General features: G+C 48.1%; 1 long non-coding RNA gene across 1 annotated transcript in view; it reads right to left on the bottom strand.

The window, feature by feature from the left end:
* The window catches only part of LOC142361783 (uncharacterized), a 37,444-nt gene that overhangs the window by 10,275 nt on the left and 10,205 nt on the right, over positions 1–16,964 (bottom strand). The window contains exon 2 of the long non-coding RNA XR_012764390.1: positions 11,127–11,365. This is a non-coding gene — a long non-coding RNA (uncharacterized LOC142361783). The remainder of the gene's footprint in view (positions 1–11,126; positions 11,366–16,964) is intronic.

Below are 16,964 nucleotides of genomic sequence, written 5' to 3'. Positions count from 1 at the left end.
GGGGTTTAGGACTGTTTGGCTTGGACCGACTTTGCTGCATGCAGTGGTAGCACCTTGGCTGACCCTGTGTCCACCGTTCTCAACAGATGTGCGGTGTCCATAGCATTAGAATTGGAGACGAGCAGAAATTTGTCATCCCAGAGCTGTTGAGGGTAGAAATGGCCACCAGGCAAACGACACTGGCAGGCAAGGTATTATCATGGATGTGATTTCAGAGAACAAGAATTCCAGCTGGAGAGGAGAAGAGCTCCAAGCATGGCAGCCTTTGCAAGCACGTGCTTCTCTGCCGACAGAAACACGCTTTAACACCTGCTGCACTCAACCTGTGATCTTTTCTCTTTTTTGGTAAGGAAATCAGTTTTTCTCTGACACCCTCCTAATCTAAAATCAAACGTGTCTTGTGTGCTAGATGGAGCATAACAAGAAGAAATGTAAAGTGCATGGCACAGGGCTGATGATAGGAAATCTCTCTCTTGCTCTGTCCCAGGGGCTTACTTCCCCAACCTTGGAAGGCAGCTCCTCCGGAGAGGTGGTAGATGGTCTCTGCACCAGCCAGACAGGGAGTCCTCAATGCCAGGACACAGGTGCCATGTAAACAGCCCCGTAGTGTCTCTGAGTTTGTTCCACTTGGGAGGAGGTGTCTGCTCCCTCAATCTGCAGTCAGAGCGTTTCAGGTGATGGAGGCCAATTACCTCACACGCCAAGCAATTTGGGAGTGATTTCACGCTTCCAGAGTGTACCAAAGCCGTGCCTGGAGAACCCGTCCTTTTGGAGCACGGATGCTACACATCAAACAGGACCTGAAGTTTCCAGCGTTTAATTTCCCATTTAGCCAAGGCAATTAAAAGCATCACTATGTAACGCGGCTGATTTTCTCCTGCATTTTTATTTGCCTGTGTCCTTAAAGAGAGTGGTTCAGAGGCATTCATATCCATCCCACAGCAGTGTCCTACTGCAGCATGAACAAGCGCGTCTGCTTGCCCTGTCAAGGGCATCTGAATGTCTCCTCCATAATTTCGCAGCCCTGAAAGCCTGGGCTCTAAGAGGATGCCCTAACCCACGTGGAGAACCACTGTGCAGGCACATCTCCATACAAGATGGCTGTTCTGATGCTGGTGTAGCCAGCAAGGCAGCGAGGGTAGAAGAATGAAAATTAATTCTGAGGTCAGTGCCACTGACTGGGATTGGAGTCTTCCTGAGAAGATGGAGCCAGACTCTTCTCAGAGATGCCTGGTGAAAGGAAGAGAACAATGGATGCAAATTATGACAAGTGAAATTCCAATTAGACATTATGAAAAAAATTCACCCTCAGGATGGTCACAGACTGGCACAGGGGCCGAGAAACGAGGAATCTCAGTCCTCAGAGATATTCAAGACTTGGCTGGACAAAGCCCTGGGTAACCTGATCTAAGTTGACTCTGCTTTGAGTAGTGTTGGTTCAGAGACTTCCAGAGAGGTTCCTTCCAACCTGAATTATTCTCTGGCCCTATGAACAAGCCATATCTGGGCATGACACCAGCAAGACTGATGAATAGAGCCCTGGCATTACTGGTCAGTTGGAGGACATCTGGGAATACCTGCCCCAGCATCACACTGGTGGATATGTATTACTAGAGAGAGGGTCAGAGTTTTCACATTCCTCCCTGGAAATCCCATGTAGCACTAAACTTCAGATGACTTCCGAGCTGCGACTGAATCTGCTTGGCTGAGGCCATGGGATGCCTGTAGCCTCCCTTGCCGGTACCAGAGGTGTGATGAGTGCTGGGTGACTTTCTCTGAGCTTTGCTGCCTGGGCTGTAGGAAACGCTGTCTGCTCTCTGGTCTGGAAGAGGAGCAGGTTGCACAGCAGCACCAGGCAGGGTTACAGGGACAAATGCCTGAAGACAGTGGAACTCCTTCTTCAGGCCAGGCACAGCAGGAGTGTCTCAAGGCATCAGCTTCTCTCCAAAACATGGGGAACAGCACAGACGACTCTAAAACAGGTGAGAGGTACCTGAATGGCATGCTAAATGCAGCCAGAGTAGGTCCTCCTGAGAGCAGAATAAGCATAACCCAGCTCTACACCAGCGTGTGAAGCTTGCTCCCAATGCAGGTCATCCCTCTGGCTGGACATTCCCACGTCCCTGACCGTTCCTCAGTCCATATCCAGGTATTTACTGTCAGTGCTGGCTCTCAGGGGACTTTGAAGTGTGTTTCCTTCCATTCAGTTATCTCTGGGAGCTGTAAAGTGCAGCTTCAGAGGTGGCTGTATCATTCTATTTGTTCCCTGGCAGCCAACAGGTTTTTAACGAAGTAATTAAGGGTTGGTTTCGCTTGTACCTGAGAATCAACCAGTGAGGCAGAGATAAGGTAATAGCAACGCAGCAGGTACTCCGCTATTCTTTCTGGCTATGAATTAATCACAGACACTACAGCTCTGCAAATAAGTGCATTGATCATTTGCTACAACAATACGAATTTCAACCAGTTATGCTCTTTTCCTCTCTATAAATACTTTGGAGACTGCAGACTTAATGAGTACAAGTCTAGGCTCTTCCCAGAACACTAATAGCATCCATTTGAAAAAATATCCAGCCCTTTATTTTGTGCTTTCTGAAAAGCCTTTCGCTGTTAGCTGCCCATGTCTGGGGTCTGCCGAGGGAGACTGAACTCTCCAATTCACAGGAGGATCCAAGCTGTTCCCTGAGAGAGTCTGGGAAAGATTAAAAGCAGCTGGAAGCAAACCACGCTGGCTTGGTGAATGGCGTTTGTCTGCTGTCATGTCGTGGCTGCTGGCACTGTCTTCCTTGAGAGCTGCAGCACGAGTCTCATGAAAACCAGTGCTTCAGATAAAGCCTCGGGGAGTCACAGGGTGAGCTGAGAATCCCACTTTGCCTTTCTACTTTGGTTTTTACACTTCCACAGTGACAGGAGATGAAGCCCCAAACTGGGAAATGAGGTCAGATGTCCCTGAAAGGCTTGGAGAAAAAAAAACATTGAAGCAAAGTGGATTATTATCTTTTAAACCAGCCATGTGTTTTTTGAACCTTTGAAATTCACCGTCTGCGGTGAATAAAGGGAGGAAACTCAAGACTGGTCATTCCCTTACGCAGAGCAGGACAAGCCTGTATTCTGGGGGCTTTAACACATATGTTGTTTATTTAATCATCCTGTCGCTGCCCACAGGGATGGCCACCATCCCACGGTGGGGATGGGATGACATGAATCCCTACAAAGCCAGGCTTCGCCACCCCTGCTTTCCAGAAGAGCAGCGCTGATGGTGCTGAGCCAACAGCCCCATGTGCATTCCAACGGGCGCAACTCTGACCTGTGCTCAGGACCCCAAGCTGTCCCCGCCGCACAGCTGGGATGGGCGGCACCGCTCTGTGCGTGAGTGGGAACGGGGACAGTCCAGCTGGAGCAGGATCATCTCCAGACGGGTGCTGTCGTGCTTACATCCCTGCGTGGCTTCCAGGGGATAAGAGCGATTCAGCACAGCTCTGGAGGAGCCACCTTTAACAGTGAGTTTCCCTCACCCCTAAGTAGGTACTTCAGGAAAAAGTACGTGATGTTAAGTGATGTTTTGGGCAAGTTTTTTCCCATCTGGAGGAAGGCTGATCTACTCAAAGGTAGAAATGTATTCAGGAAATCAAAGTTCTGTGCAGACTCTCTAGACCTTACTGAAATAATTAAATTCCATTTTTTAAGGCTCTGGTCTTTATTATGCACTCTGTAAAACAGGACTAACAATCTGTGTATTTACACTGCAAACTCTTCCACGTCAAGAGTATCTCCTAGCTTGTCCAGCTGGGAAGTGGTGGTCTAATTTTCAGATGGAAACTCAGCACATGCTGTTTTGTAACAAACAGTAAAGAAAATTCCCGTACGTCCCTAATGACTTGAATAGACAGGATTATTCACTCCAGCTTCCACCCAAGCAAATACAGGAAACAGCTGTCACAACCGCCATACCTTTCACGAGTTGAAAAATCTTTCTGAGCATGGGCTGGATTGGAAAGCTTAACGTTGACTTTCACTGCACTCCCAAACTACTTAACTCTCAGCATGGGTCAAGTGGTATGTTTCCTTTAGATACTCTGATATGCTTTATTTTCTTTTTAGCTAGTTAACCTTTATTTGAACTTACATTTTATAAATTAAATTAATTAAATTTAAAAGATTAATCATTTAAAAAAAAAGCTGAGGTACAAAACTGAATTTTTTTATTTTCAGAGACATAAAAAAACTCAGACTGAATCAAAGTGCTTTTTCTTTTCTTTTTTTTTTTATTTCAGATGAAATAGCTGCTTTAAGCACGCTCTAGTAAATATTTGGCAGGGTGACCTGCTTTTGGCCCGCTTTTCCCACCTGTGGATGGACCCTCATTATGACAGCTCACGGAGTGAAGGAGAAGAAAGATGGGTACAGTCATGGTAGGATTTACCTACTCACTAGTAAACCCATTACTGATACGAATTTATTTCTAAGACTTAACCAGGACTTTAACTCAATGCTGAATAAACTGCCTCATCTTCCAGACAGCAAAACACAGGAAATTCCTTCACATTCAAGTGGTAAATATTTGAATACTGGTTTCACCAGCAAATAGCCCCTGGGCCAAAAAGAGCTTGCTTCGTTTATTTGTGAAAAGTTTTACTTTATTGAACACAGCTGTACAGAGAAAAAGGAGAAAACATGGCAATAAAAAAGAGGCAGCTGCCCAGACATTGCTGGAGGTTCCAGATTTAGAAACCCTCTCTTATCATCAAACAGGAGGGATTCAGATGAGAAACACAGGAATTAGTGCTGGGAAGTTCTTTTGCTTGAGCTTAGTGTCTGTTCTCCCAGCAATGCCCAGAGATGCTGGGGTTAGAAATAGGGCAAATTAAAAATAAAAAATAAGAATTTTCCTGGCTAACCCAAGATAAGCCATATTTTCTGGCATAAAGTTTATACATAGTCTCCTCACCCTTTGCAATCCAAGTCCGGATGATGTGTCCCTTTCGGGCCTCTGGTGCAGAACAAGACCTTGGAGGGCTCGCTGTGACACATCTACTGATGGGGTGGATATGCCACTGACCACAGGAGGGGACTTACTCCATTGGGATACCTCGCCCTAAATATCACAGGAGGTGGGACAGAAGCCTGAATGAACTCGAATAGTACAAAGAAAGGGCCATTAGTAAGTATATAGTACTCCGCACGTCAAAAAAATGGGGCACCAGTGAGCGGATCAGAGGATTTGAAACAAGCAAAAGGATGTACTTTTTCACACATTGTGTTATTAAATCATGAATGTTATCGCTCCAGGCAAAAGTGTAATAGATCCAAAAGCAGCCTGAGAATTTCATGACAGAAGCATCCTTCAGGGCCTGTTAATAGCTGTGTGTCAACCTCCAGCCACAAATTGCTGGAAACAAGGAAGAAATTCCAGAGAAGGATCACTCCAGACTTGTGTTTTTTCTCTTAAACCCCTGCTAGAGTCCCCTGCTAGTGCCAGACACAGGTTCATGATGAGATGGATTTCTGACACATCTTTTTTTGTTTTATGCTCTTAACTGGCAACGCTTTAATTCGTACCCATGGCAGAGCTTTTCCTTCCACTAGGCTGGAATTTCTCACCAGGATGTGGCCGGTCCACTGCCAGGAGGAACACCAAACAGGCTCAGACCACCAAGCCTTCGGAAGCCCAGGCCCCCAGGATACAGTTTTGCCTTAGAAACCATGAACACTGAGCTGAGCCCTTTCTGGTGACCGAACCAGGTTTTGCCCAAAGCCTGTGCTCAAACATTTTTCTGCCCCCACAGGAGCAAGGAACTGGGATTTTCTTGCTATTAAGAGACAAAGACATGCCAGACCACTTTATACATACACCCATGTACCGCAGGCTCCTCAGCGCACCCTGGAACCAACCCAGCCCCTCTCTGGCTTAGGTCTGTTATCCAGCTCCCAGCTGAAGGCACCCAGAGATACCAAGTGCCATTCTCCTTGAGTTTGCTCTTCCCATCCATCTCCCTCTCTGCTAAAGATATGCTCCCTATGTCTTCTTCGCATTTGTCTGGCTTCATCTCTCGCCATTGGCTCTTGTTCCAGCTTTCTCTGATAGATTAAAAAGCTCTTTAGAAAATGGTGTTTTCTTCTGCTGACGGCACTTACGCACTGTAACCAAATCACCTCTTGACCTGCTTTCTGATAAGCTAAATAGACTCTTTCAAAGTCTTGTTGAAATTTTTTCTCTTGCTCTCAGATTATTTGCAGTCTCTCTCCTGCAGCACTCAGCCTGTACGCAGTGCTCCCGGTCTCCTCCTGGGATGGGGAGGGGGGTGAAAATGGGTGTTTTAAAGAAATGGGAAAAATTGTTTCATGGCTGAGGCTTTGGCTTAGGGTCTGGCCTCACTGCAAGGGCATCTACCTGGTCCAAAGCCTACCTGGTACCCATGGCACGCTCTCCCTCCATCTCCACACGCCAAAGCTCACCCTTCATAAAATCAGTCACGCTTTGCCCTCTCATTTAGGGCACAAATGGTCTCAGCACAGGGCAGCCCTCTCTCCCAGGCAGGAATGCTCCCCCTCAGACAACGCACCAAGACCGGTGCACACCCACCAAACAGAAGTGACCTGCTGAAGTGTCTCTCGTGGACTTGGGACAGAGCTGTGCTCCAACACATCTGGTGCTTGCTGCTCCTCTCTTTGGCTGTTCCCGTCAAAAGCACATCTTCTTCCTTTCTTCTCCTCCACCCTTCAGTACTTCACCCCGTTTACAGACCTGCAGCCTTTCTTCTTGGGACAAAACAGCAGCATCCTCGCCTTGCGTATATCCCTTGCAGAGGGGTCTCCCCTCCCTCAGAGCCCTTCCTTTGACGCGGGATGACCAAGCATCTTCTCTGCAGTGTTATAAGAACTGCCAGGATGTGGAAGATCCTCCTTGCGACAGCCAGATGTTGTCAGGCTTTAGTTTCTAGCGCTGTCTTTATTAGAGATCCTCCAATGCTCCCACAGCGCCTATATTTTTTCAGCAACGAAGCGAGGAGCCCTGGATTTGAAGACGTCCCTCAGCGTGTCAGACTTGGAATGACTCCATCGTCTTTTCCTACTGCTCAGAGGCATTCAAAAGGTATTTAATTAAACCCACATCAGAGAGCTGTTAGCAAGCTTTCTCCAATTAGCAAGGCGGAGAGGACTGCATGTCATGGGGGGAAATGAGCGGACATGAAATGGTTTTGTTGCCTATGCCTTCCTCAGTGTCAGATTAATTGGCACTTTTCTTCCAATTTAAGGCAGAGCTCTGGGCACAGGCAGGTCACAGCATCGCAGTGCAATCCCATCCTGGTTTCAAGTTTCCTCTCTCCCTCTCTCTTTAAATTTGATTGAAAATTTCCTTAGACACCTGAATCATGTTGGGCTCTGTCTGCCAGGCCAAAAAAGGAAAATTAGTATCAGTCAGACTGCTCCTAGATGTCCTAGATGTAGGGTTCTTTCAGTATCTCCACTCTCCTCTCCCTTACCCGTTTGGTGTGCGTGCGTGCATGTTGGCTTTTTCTGTTGTTTTAACACATGCCCCAAACCGCGACTGGCTCAAATCAACCTCAAATGGACTTGCAGATGCTCAGCCCTCTCTGTATGGAGCAAGTTGAATCAGTCAGGTGGTGATCCACCCTGGCTGAGGATCTGCCTCTGTGGATGTCAATTTGAACTTGAAGGAAGCCACAGGGATCAGATGCAAGGAGAGATGCCTCTCTGAAAGCATTAACAGGAGACTTGCACTCCCCCTGCCTGCCCCGAGGACCTGCTGGCTCTCTGGATGTGCAGGTGATAATCACACAAATCCTTCACAGCCCGGTGCCGTGTCCCAGCTGAGGCTGGCACAACCCTTCCGCCACTGTGGGACCTTCCTCCCAGTTACAGTTGGTCAGTTCTGCAAGGGTCGCAGCTGTGGCACCAGACGTGGGCTTCTTTCATGTCTGAACACCCCAGACAGTTAATGCCTCACTGACTACTCACCTATGTGTATGTGGGAAATGATGGAAGAGTTGCAGGTTTCAGACTTTGCTACTTCTACGACTAAGGCTAGAAATGTGTCTTTTCAGTAGGCTGAGTGCTTGTGGCATGTTTTGTCATTGGCACACTGCTGGTTTAGGTCTCCTCTACAAACCCATGCTACCTTTGGACTGTGGTGATCCACAAAGACATGCTTGAAAGGTGCAAGAGCCCTTCCAGGCCTAGGTGGGTCCCTATGTGGCCAGCATGGCAAAGAGCAAATTTAAGTAGCTGACAAGCTGCAGTGTGATCAGGGCAGCATTACGTGACATCACATGATATGACATCATACCCCACAGCCTTGCATCCCTCCTGGGATCCAGCTAGCGATCCCAGTGCACTGTGCCGGGATGACTGGTGGTCAGCACAGACTCAGAGCAAAGTGTGGGCCTGTGGCTCAGGGGCTGGAGAGAACCACGTGCCAGGACTGGCTTCATAACCAAAGCCCTGCTCCTCGGGTCACGCTACACAAGTAATGACACAGCACTGCCAAAAAGCATGCTTCTTTTGGAAGGAGATGGAACATATCCTCTCACTCCAGAGGATATAGAAACAAATTTCACAGCCCTTTTCTGTGACTTCCAAAATCCAAGTCAAATCTGGGCTGCATTTTCACCCTTGGGAATCCTTACAGGGGTGTCCTAAGGGTGCTGACAATCAGCTCCATTTTTCTTCCCACATTTAAATGCAGTTACAATTCCAAAGACAGGGCAAATCCTCCTCTATCAAAGCAGGGCACCAGGTTTTGTTTATTAATTATTTGCAAATCGCAAACCAGCACATACAAAAGAGCCCTACCTCAACGTGCGAGCCCGCAATGGGGACATGCTGCTATGACAACAACATGAGGCTGAATCATCCAGACAGACAAGACACAGATAATTGTGCGATCACCTGTTCCCGCTTGTTCAAAGGAAATTTTATTAGCGCTGCTGAAAGTACATTAGAGAACAAAGCATAAAGCATCCACACATCAATCAGGGCCTCAGCTAATCAATGCAAGCACCACCTGAGCCCACTGCCTTACTGTTCGGCCATTCAGCACTTCACAGGCTTCAGGACAGCATTTACAGAAACTTGTGTCTACACGTGAAAGTGCAAGAAAATCTCGATTTCTTGTAAAGTGAAACATTTATGGCTTTGGGGTCTTGCTGAGAACACCAGAGTTTTGACTGTAGGATGTTTGTGGTGAGTGGAGGGACAGTCTGGATCCACGATAATGATTAGAGAATGGACATGACTGATGGCAAAATGCCTTTTTTAATACATTTAAAAAAAAAATTAAGAACGTTGAGTGAGAGAGGAGACCTTCATAGAATCATAGAACCATAGAATGAGATAGACCTGAGATACTGTGTTACAGACACACACGAACAGGCAGGGTCATCATTCACTCGGCCGTACATATAAACCCGTATGTGTTTATGCTGTGCAGGTGCATTAGCCACAGCACTCATTTCCAGCTGGTGAGAAAGCAGTTCCACTTGTTTCCTTTCTCCCATGTTTCTCCTAACATGCAGGTGCCAAAATCATGACTCTAGTCACAGGACTGCTTCCTATGTCCTTTTTTAGCCATGTAATCCCTGAGCAGCACAAAAATGGCTTAATGTCAATTCCAGAATATCCCTAAATGCGAGTGTCTGGCACTCTTTTTTATGCTCTGTCCTTTCCGAATCTATTGGTGGTTTTGCTTCCTGAAGACTTTCATACCTTAATCTCATTCACCCAGAAGGTTCCAGCAGGTATAAAGGGTTGCTCAAGTAGAAAGAAGCCCTTTGTATTTATTAATTGCACTCTTTTTGAAAAGGTGGCCAAAACATTCCAAAGTAATTCTTTTTTTCAAGCATTTTGTCAAGATTTCAACACTCAGTGACAAAAAAAAAAGCAGTTTCAATAGGGTATTTACAGCATTTTAAGATTTTCTACCAGAAGCATCAATGGCATTTTTACATGACTTGGGGAGTTTTCCACGAATGCTCCTTCATGATATTGCTCAAATAAATTTCAGCCGAGTTTACCCAGAAGCTGACAGGCAGCATTGTTGGCAGCAGCAGTAAGAGCTGAGATGTTTTCCTCTGTAGATATTGCATATGCATGAGTGTCTCACTGAGAACATTTCCATCTGCTCTGTGGTGAACAGAAGATGTGGGTATTCCACGAGAGCCATGCTGAGACCACTCAATCAACCACTAATAAAACCAGTCCCAGAGTAATCTGAAAACAAGGGGTTCAGATGCACAGGCATGAAACACTGCTGAACGAGCCTGTGCTACCAGCCAGGGCCATTCTCTTCAGTGACAGGGTAAATAAGGAAAAGCAGCTTCTCTCCCCACTTTCCTCTGCATGTGGCACCAAGGTTTAGCCAGGTGCAAGGAGGGACTGTTTCAAAGGCAGCTTCAAAAGGCAGTGAGGAAGAAAAAGAAATCCCAGGAGGGAGGATAGTGAAGCATGACAACAGATATGCAGACAAAAGCAAGACCTTTCCCTTGCCAGAGATGAGCAGACAGTGAGGTGCATTGAAAACTGGATGAATGGCCATGCCCAGAGGGTGGTGATCGGCAGCACGAAGTCTAGCTGGAGGCCAGTAGCTAGCAGTGTACACTGGGGGTCAATATTGGGTCCAATCTTTTTCAACATCTTTACTAATGATCTGGGTGATGGGGCAGAGTGTACCCTCAGCAAGTTTGCTGATGATACGAAACTGGGAGGAATGGCTGACACACCAGAGAGTCATGCTGCTGTCCAGAGGGACCTCAACAGGCTGGAGAAATGGGCCAACAGGAACCTTGTGAAGCTCAACAAGAAGTGCAGAGTCCTGCACCTGAGGAGGAACTACCCCAGGCATCACCAGTACATTGTGACGACCAAGCACTAGAACAGGTTCTCCAGAGAAGTTGTAGTCTCCATGCTTGGAGACAATCAAAAGCTATCTGGACTTGGTCCTGGGCAAACAGCTTTAGGTGGCCCTGCTTAAGTAGGGGGGTTGGATAAGATGACCTCCAGAGGTTCCTGCCAACCTCAGCCATTCTGTGACTCTGTGATTCTGTGGAGGTCTTAAAGGGCAGATAAACCAAACATATTTTCAGACTGAATTAAGAGAACAGACTTACCTTGTGAAGGCTCTTCCAGCCCTGCCTTGATCCTGAATGGAGCTACCTTCACACCAGGTTTCGCTCCACAGCAGGTGGCAGTGTCTCATACTGCCATTGGGAGTAGATCTGGCGGCTGCGTTTGGTGAATGACACTGTGCTGTTGACAGGAATCTTCACATTCAGATGGTGCGATAAGATTTCTGCATAAGAATGGAGGAAATCTTGATTGCTCTGTTAGTATTTAAACCAAAAGTGATCTGGAAAAAAAAAAAAAAAAGAAAAAATAATCCACCATCTTTCTGATTTTGGATCCCTTCTGCAACTCTGTCTCCAGCCAGAAGATCATAACCTCTCTGCACGGCTGCAGAAGAGCCGAGGGAGCCATGGGCATGGGTGTCACCTCTTTGCCCGTTGTTAGCACTACAGGTGCTAGTTAGACAGACAAATTGTAAAGCAGGAACCTCAGAGCCCAAAGACATCAGAAAGCAGTCCTATGACCCTGCACTGCTTAGGAACCTGGGGGTGCCTTTTGGTGGGGTCCCCTTGCCACAGGTGAGGAAACCTTGTGCATTAGCCTTTAAACTCTGTTTCCTTCCACAGCTTGGCAGATGGACTTCATGATTTGGAAAGGGCTGACTGAGCTATGGAGAATGGGTCTGCCCTAGATTGCTTTCCTGAATGCTTCCTCTGACAAACAAAGAGAGTGAGGGTGCAGGTGATGGACACAGCGTGAAGTGCGGGGGTGGCTATCACTCTGCTACATCATGTTATCAATCTTCTCTCCCCCACCAGCCCGACTTCGGAAAGATGGGATCCTTTCTACCTGTCCCAGTGAACAGAGCCATGGGAACACACACACACAGAGCAGAGAAATAACCTAATCTGGCAGAAAGCAGACACGCTGTCACACGTCCAAGGGAAAAACTGATACAGCCTCTTGCTTCTGTTTCAAAATCAATTTCAAGCCAGTTCCATGAAAGAAATGGTGTAAAGGGCATTAGGTCTGGCAACAGAGCCTGCTGTTCCCAGGATGATGGATGGGAGATGAGTACAATTACCTGGACACCTAAAGCTGGTACACAGCTTCTTCTGTTCAGCAGGCTCTGGTTGTCCTTCTCCATCAGCAGGAAGATCAAAACAAACTCTGCAGAGCCTCTTAGGGGCTGGGCTTGTCTCTCCTCCAGCTATCTTGGAGAATGGAGCAGCTGTGGCAGCTGCTCAGAAAGGACCATCTGCAATGTTGTATTGAAGATGATATGCCACACAGCGATGCAGGGGAACCTCTCGTGCATCGGCAACCCAGTGCCATGGCTGTTCTCCTGCCCTCTGGTCCCCTGTCCCCTGAGCTGCCGCTGTGCAGTCCCATGCAGGGTTCTGCAGAGGGACCCTGCCAGCAGCACTCTGCAGCAGCAGCCTAATCTCCCCCGGACGAGGGCTGACACCTCCCAAATGGTGTACGCCACGTCACCCTTCCCTTGATGCTGTTGATGCCCATAGCATCAGCCACAAACGCTTAAATCCAGGATTTTAGCTCTTAAACTGGGTTATCTACCTAAAGGTCCTTGTGAGCAAGGACACAGGGCTGTGTTTACACTAGTTGTCAGAGGTGATGTCAAAGTCGTGCCCACATCAGTCAACTACTGACTCTCATTCCTTCTTCCCAATGCCCTGGACCTGTCCTGCCATTCATCCTCACGGCTCGGTTACACCAGCACTCCCAAAGGGATTTCCAGTGTGGGCAATCTGCCTGCATCAATCCCACTGCTCCCTACGCCTGCCATCCCACCTCTCCCAAACTCATCACCCCCCTTCCCTTCTGTACCCGATGAGAGGAGCAGAGCAGAAAATGCAAGACCAATTGCTACACGCACCCTCTTGCAGGTGCCACTTTCTTTCCTTCAGAGGCTCGCTGGGAGTTGGCATGGACAGTGGGGCTACTGTGAGCTTGTGGGGAAAGAAATGCTGAGGTCCTGGCACCATCCACACATCCAGAGCTCAGTGGGCCACCCGTGGGATTGCAGGATGGGGACACCTGCTCAGGGGTCGTGTGACACTCACGGAGTTGGCCGTGCAGCAGGGAGAACCAGGTGGCCTGGAAGAGGACGACATGATGAAACAGCTGAAGACCTTTAGCCCCTGGATTTCACTTCTGCGGAAGAAGATGTGAAGGAACACAGCAGACAAGAGGTGATGGTTGCTGCATTGCCCCCTGATTGGCAAGGGCCTTCCACTGGCTTCTTAGCTCTGCTTTTGTTTGGAGGTCAAATGCAATAGGAAATGCCAGAGAGTGCTGATTTAGAAGTTGTCACCAGCTGCTGGATGTAGGACCATGGCATCTCATGTTATTTGGTGAAGCTAATGAAGTCTAGTCTTTTATTTTTTCTCTTGAAAATTGAAATGCTTTGGGAAAACTGTATCCTCTGTCTCATGGCTGCAGGCAGCTCTCCTGAATGAGCTATTGTCAGGCCTCAGAGATGTGAGTCAGAGCATCTTTAATCTCTGGGCGGGAGCGTTCTCCATGGCTTTCATGCTTTTGGAATAAATCTTCAGAGACGTTCCCAAATTAAGCACGATTCCTTTCTAATCTCCTTGCACTTCTTCCTCTCACCATTTTATCAGCCAGGCTCAAACACATTCAGCATGGCCTACTTCGAAGCAAACTGATTAATGCAATCGCTTTAGGTTTTAGGAGGGATCAGTGCTTACAGAAGGGGAAAGAGCTCCTACTGTTGCCGGCAGCCCCGGCTCCACAGTGGCTTGGGAGGCTTACAGAGATCTGCCTGTGAGCAGAGCTGACAGCAGAGGGTGGCAGCAGGGATCGCACACTCACACAGTCTTCTGAACTCCAGTGGGACCCTGCTCAGTGCCCAGGCGATTCTCCAAGCCCTCGAGGATCAGAAGGTGCATCACGCTGGATAATGTGGCTGGTGCCTCCTGGCCTTGGGGGAGAGGGAGACAGAGGAACTGCTGGTCTGCAGAAGGGATGTGCTGTGCTGCTCTGCGGCACCTCTTCCCTCCTGCCCCCGCAGCAGCCGGGTACCACAGCCTCCACCTGCTCCTTCAGCCAGAGGCAGCCGAGAGGAGGGTTGCAGCGGGGCTGCCCAGCTGCAGCTGGCACAGAATCACAGAATCACAGAATAGTAGGGGTTGGAAGGGACCTCTGTGGGTCATCTAGTCCAACCCCCCTGCCGAAGCAGGGTCACCTACAGTAGGCTGCACAGGATCTTGTCCAGGCGGGTCTTGAATATCTCCAGAGAAGGAGACTCTACAACCTCCCTGGGCAGCCTGTTCCAGTGCTCCGTCACCCTCAGAGAGAAGAAGTTCCTCCTCATGTTCAGACGGAACTTCCTGTGCCTCAGTTTGTGCCCAAATCTGCACACATCTGGCACAGGAGAGAGGTTTCGGGTTTGCATCACTGCCGTGTGGGATCCAGGCCTGGCCGTGGGATGTGAAAAGCCTGAGCCAGGGAACAGCTGTCTGAATGTCATACTGCTATGGGACAGGGTGATGCTGACAGAGGGGTGCTGAAAGGGGAGCAGTGCGAAAAACACTAGCTCTGGATCCATATGCAGGTATCGATGTTGCTTGCTGGAGAGAAGACTGCTCCTCTTGGCTTCTGTGAATCAATTTTTCTGATAAAAGATGCCATCTCTCACTGCCAGCCTTGCCTGCATTCAGCTCATGCAAGTCATCTCATTTGTCTGATAGAGGGGCTTCTCACGCGCGGTGTCCTCGGATAGCCCCTAAGAGCTTACTGCCTAAGCAGACACTAGCTGCATTTCACAGGCAAGGAGCAAGAGATGGAAGAACCATGCAGAAGGGAATCTCCTTCTGCATCTGCAGTTTTGAAGCAACAGGATCCTGAATCCAGCGTTACATTTGCCTGGGGCTGGGAGATACAAAAGCGTAAGTGCCCTCTGAGTTGTCACCAGGCTTCCTGGGACCAAAGTGCACCAGGCTATAGTTTTTGAAGGTGAAATGAAATAATAACTGAAATGCTGGACTAAAATGTCAGTACATTTTGGATGGATAACACCAAAATGGGACATTGCCTACAGAAAGCTCAAGCTCATGGAGCTCCACGGAGCTCATGCAGCACAGTGGATGTTGATGGTGGAGAAGGAAGTAGGGGAACAACAAAAGCAAAAAAAAAGAGCTTTGACAGATATGAGCCTGAAGCTGCTTGATTCCTGCCTCACCTGCAGAGTCTCTGCCTCCACCTCCTCGAGCAGGGTGGCAAGGAGCCCTACCAGCTCCTGCCTTTGCAGTCTGGCCCATGTGTCTACAGTCTCAGGTTTTTTCTTGATTGGCAAATGTTGAGGACCCTCATGCTTTAATGAGTGTATAACGGCTGCCTTGATGTCATTTATTGAAGCTTTGGAATAGCTGTGCTTTCTAATTACTTCTTCCCAGCTGCCCAAAGAGCGCCTTTTGCTTTCAGATTAGCTTCTTGCTGTTTCTTTGAACTTGTGCTTCTGTACTCCAAGCACCCTGGGTTTTGTGAGATCAAGGCAGGCTTGGTTAAGGTAAAAAGGCAAGTAGTGATCAAGTTGCTTTTTTTTTTTTTTCCCTTTTCTGCACACAGACGTGCCAGGTTTGCTGATTAGACTGTGTGTGGCACAATCAGCTGACTTAGGGTCCTTGTGCCTTCAGAAGAGACTCTCCAAGAAGACGAAGTTACTAGGCTGCCTTTGAAGGGGAAAAGCCTTCTTCCCAATGTTCAGAAGGGCATTGGTAGCATCCAGCATGTGCACCCATATGCACTGAAGATATATTTTGGGCACGTGCAGTGGCCTCAGGAAGATGTTTGGTCTGTGCGATAGGTGCTTCCTATGTGAGCGCAGTTTTACAGTTCGAGCTGAACGTGCTGATTTACTCCAGACAGTCAAATGTCCTGGACAGAAATGTCAAAGTCCAGATCTAGACTGAAATTCTCCACTATACAGTGGGATGTCGGTTTGGCCAAGTTTAAACTAGTAACAGTTGCATTGTTCTTACCGAATACAGATTCAGCAGAGCTTTTAAAATGCTAATTCACTGTAGTTTAGTTGTGTCATGGAGGAAAGCCCCGAGATTTTCCTGAATACAGATAGGAAATTTAGGGATGAATGATAATCTGGAATTCGCAGCATCCTTATTGTCCAGAGCAATGGGGCAGGAGTTGTCCTCAGGCTTTGTGCAGCACCGTGCACACCAGGCAAGCTGAGAAACCGGCACCCTCTCTTCTGAGGTTTGTATCCTGCCCATCCATGCAGGGCAGTGCGTTAAGCTGCCGGCAGTCTCTTCAGTGATGGTGGCTTCCTTATGGAAAAATAGAAATTAGGCCAGGAGGGAGATTTAGGGGTCACCTCCACCCAAAGCACAAACCCAGCTGAAGGGTGTATTGCTTGCTTTTAAAAACTGCAAAGGTGGAACGCCATCCCTGTCCAGATAGGACTATTCTTCCTCTTGGCAAGGTTTTCCTTCATTTCTAACCCTTCTCCTCTTGGGCTGCAACTGAAGCCTACCACTTCCTTTCCTACCTGTTGTGATCACAGAGAAGACTCCCTTCTTCCCAAGAACTTTCTGCAAATTTGCAGATTGCTCTCATATTTCCCTTTTCTGAGACTAAAATAATCGCAGCCTTTTCTGTCTCCTCCTGTGCTTCCTATTTTCAAAGGCTCTGATAATGCTGGTCACTCTTCTCTCTTCCTAACACCCTAAGACTGGCTACCACAAACTGGACATGCTGTTCCAGCTGTGGAGAGAGGAAGGATGCCTTGATGCATCTGATGGCTTCTGCCTGATGATACACCCCAGGCTGTAGCAGAGCTCTTGAGCAGCTGCACATGGGGTGGCTCCAGCAGCTCAGAACTA

The sequence above is a fragment of the Opisthocomus hoazin genome, chromosome 6 (genome assembly GCF_030867145.1).
Source record: "Opisthocomus hoazin isolate bOpiHoa1 chromosome 6, bOpiHoa1.hap1, whole genome shotgun sequence".
NCBI lineage: Eukaryota > Metazoa > Chordata > Aves > Opisthocomiformes > Opisthocomidae > Opisthocomus > Opisthocomus hoazin.
The sequence above is the reverse complement of the archived record's forward strand: the minus strand, read 5'-3'. Positions and strand labels throughout refer to the sequence as shown.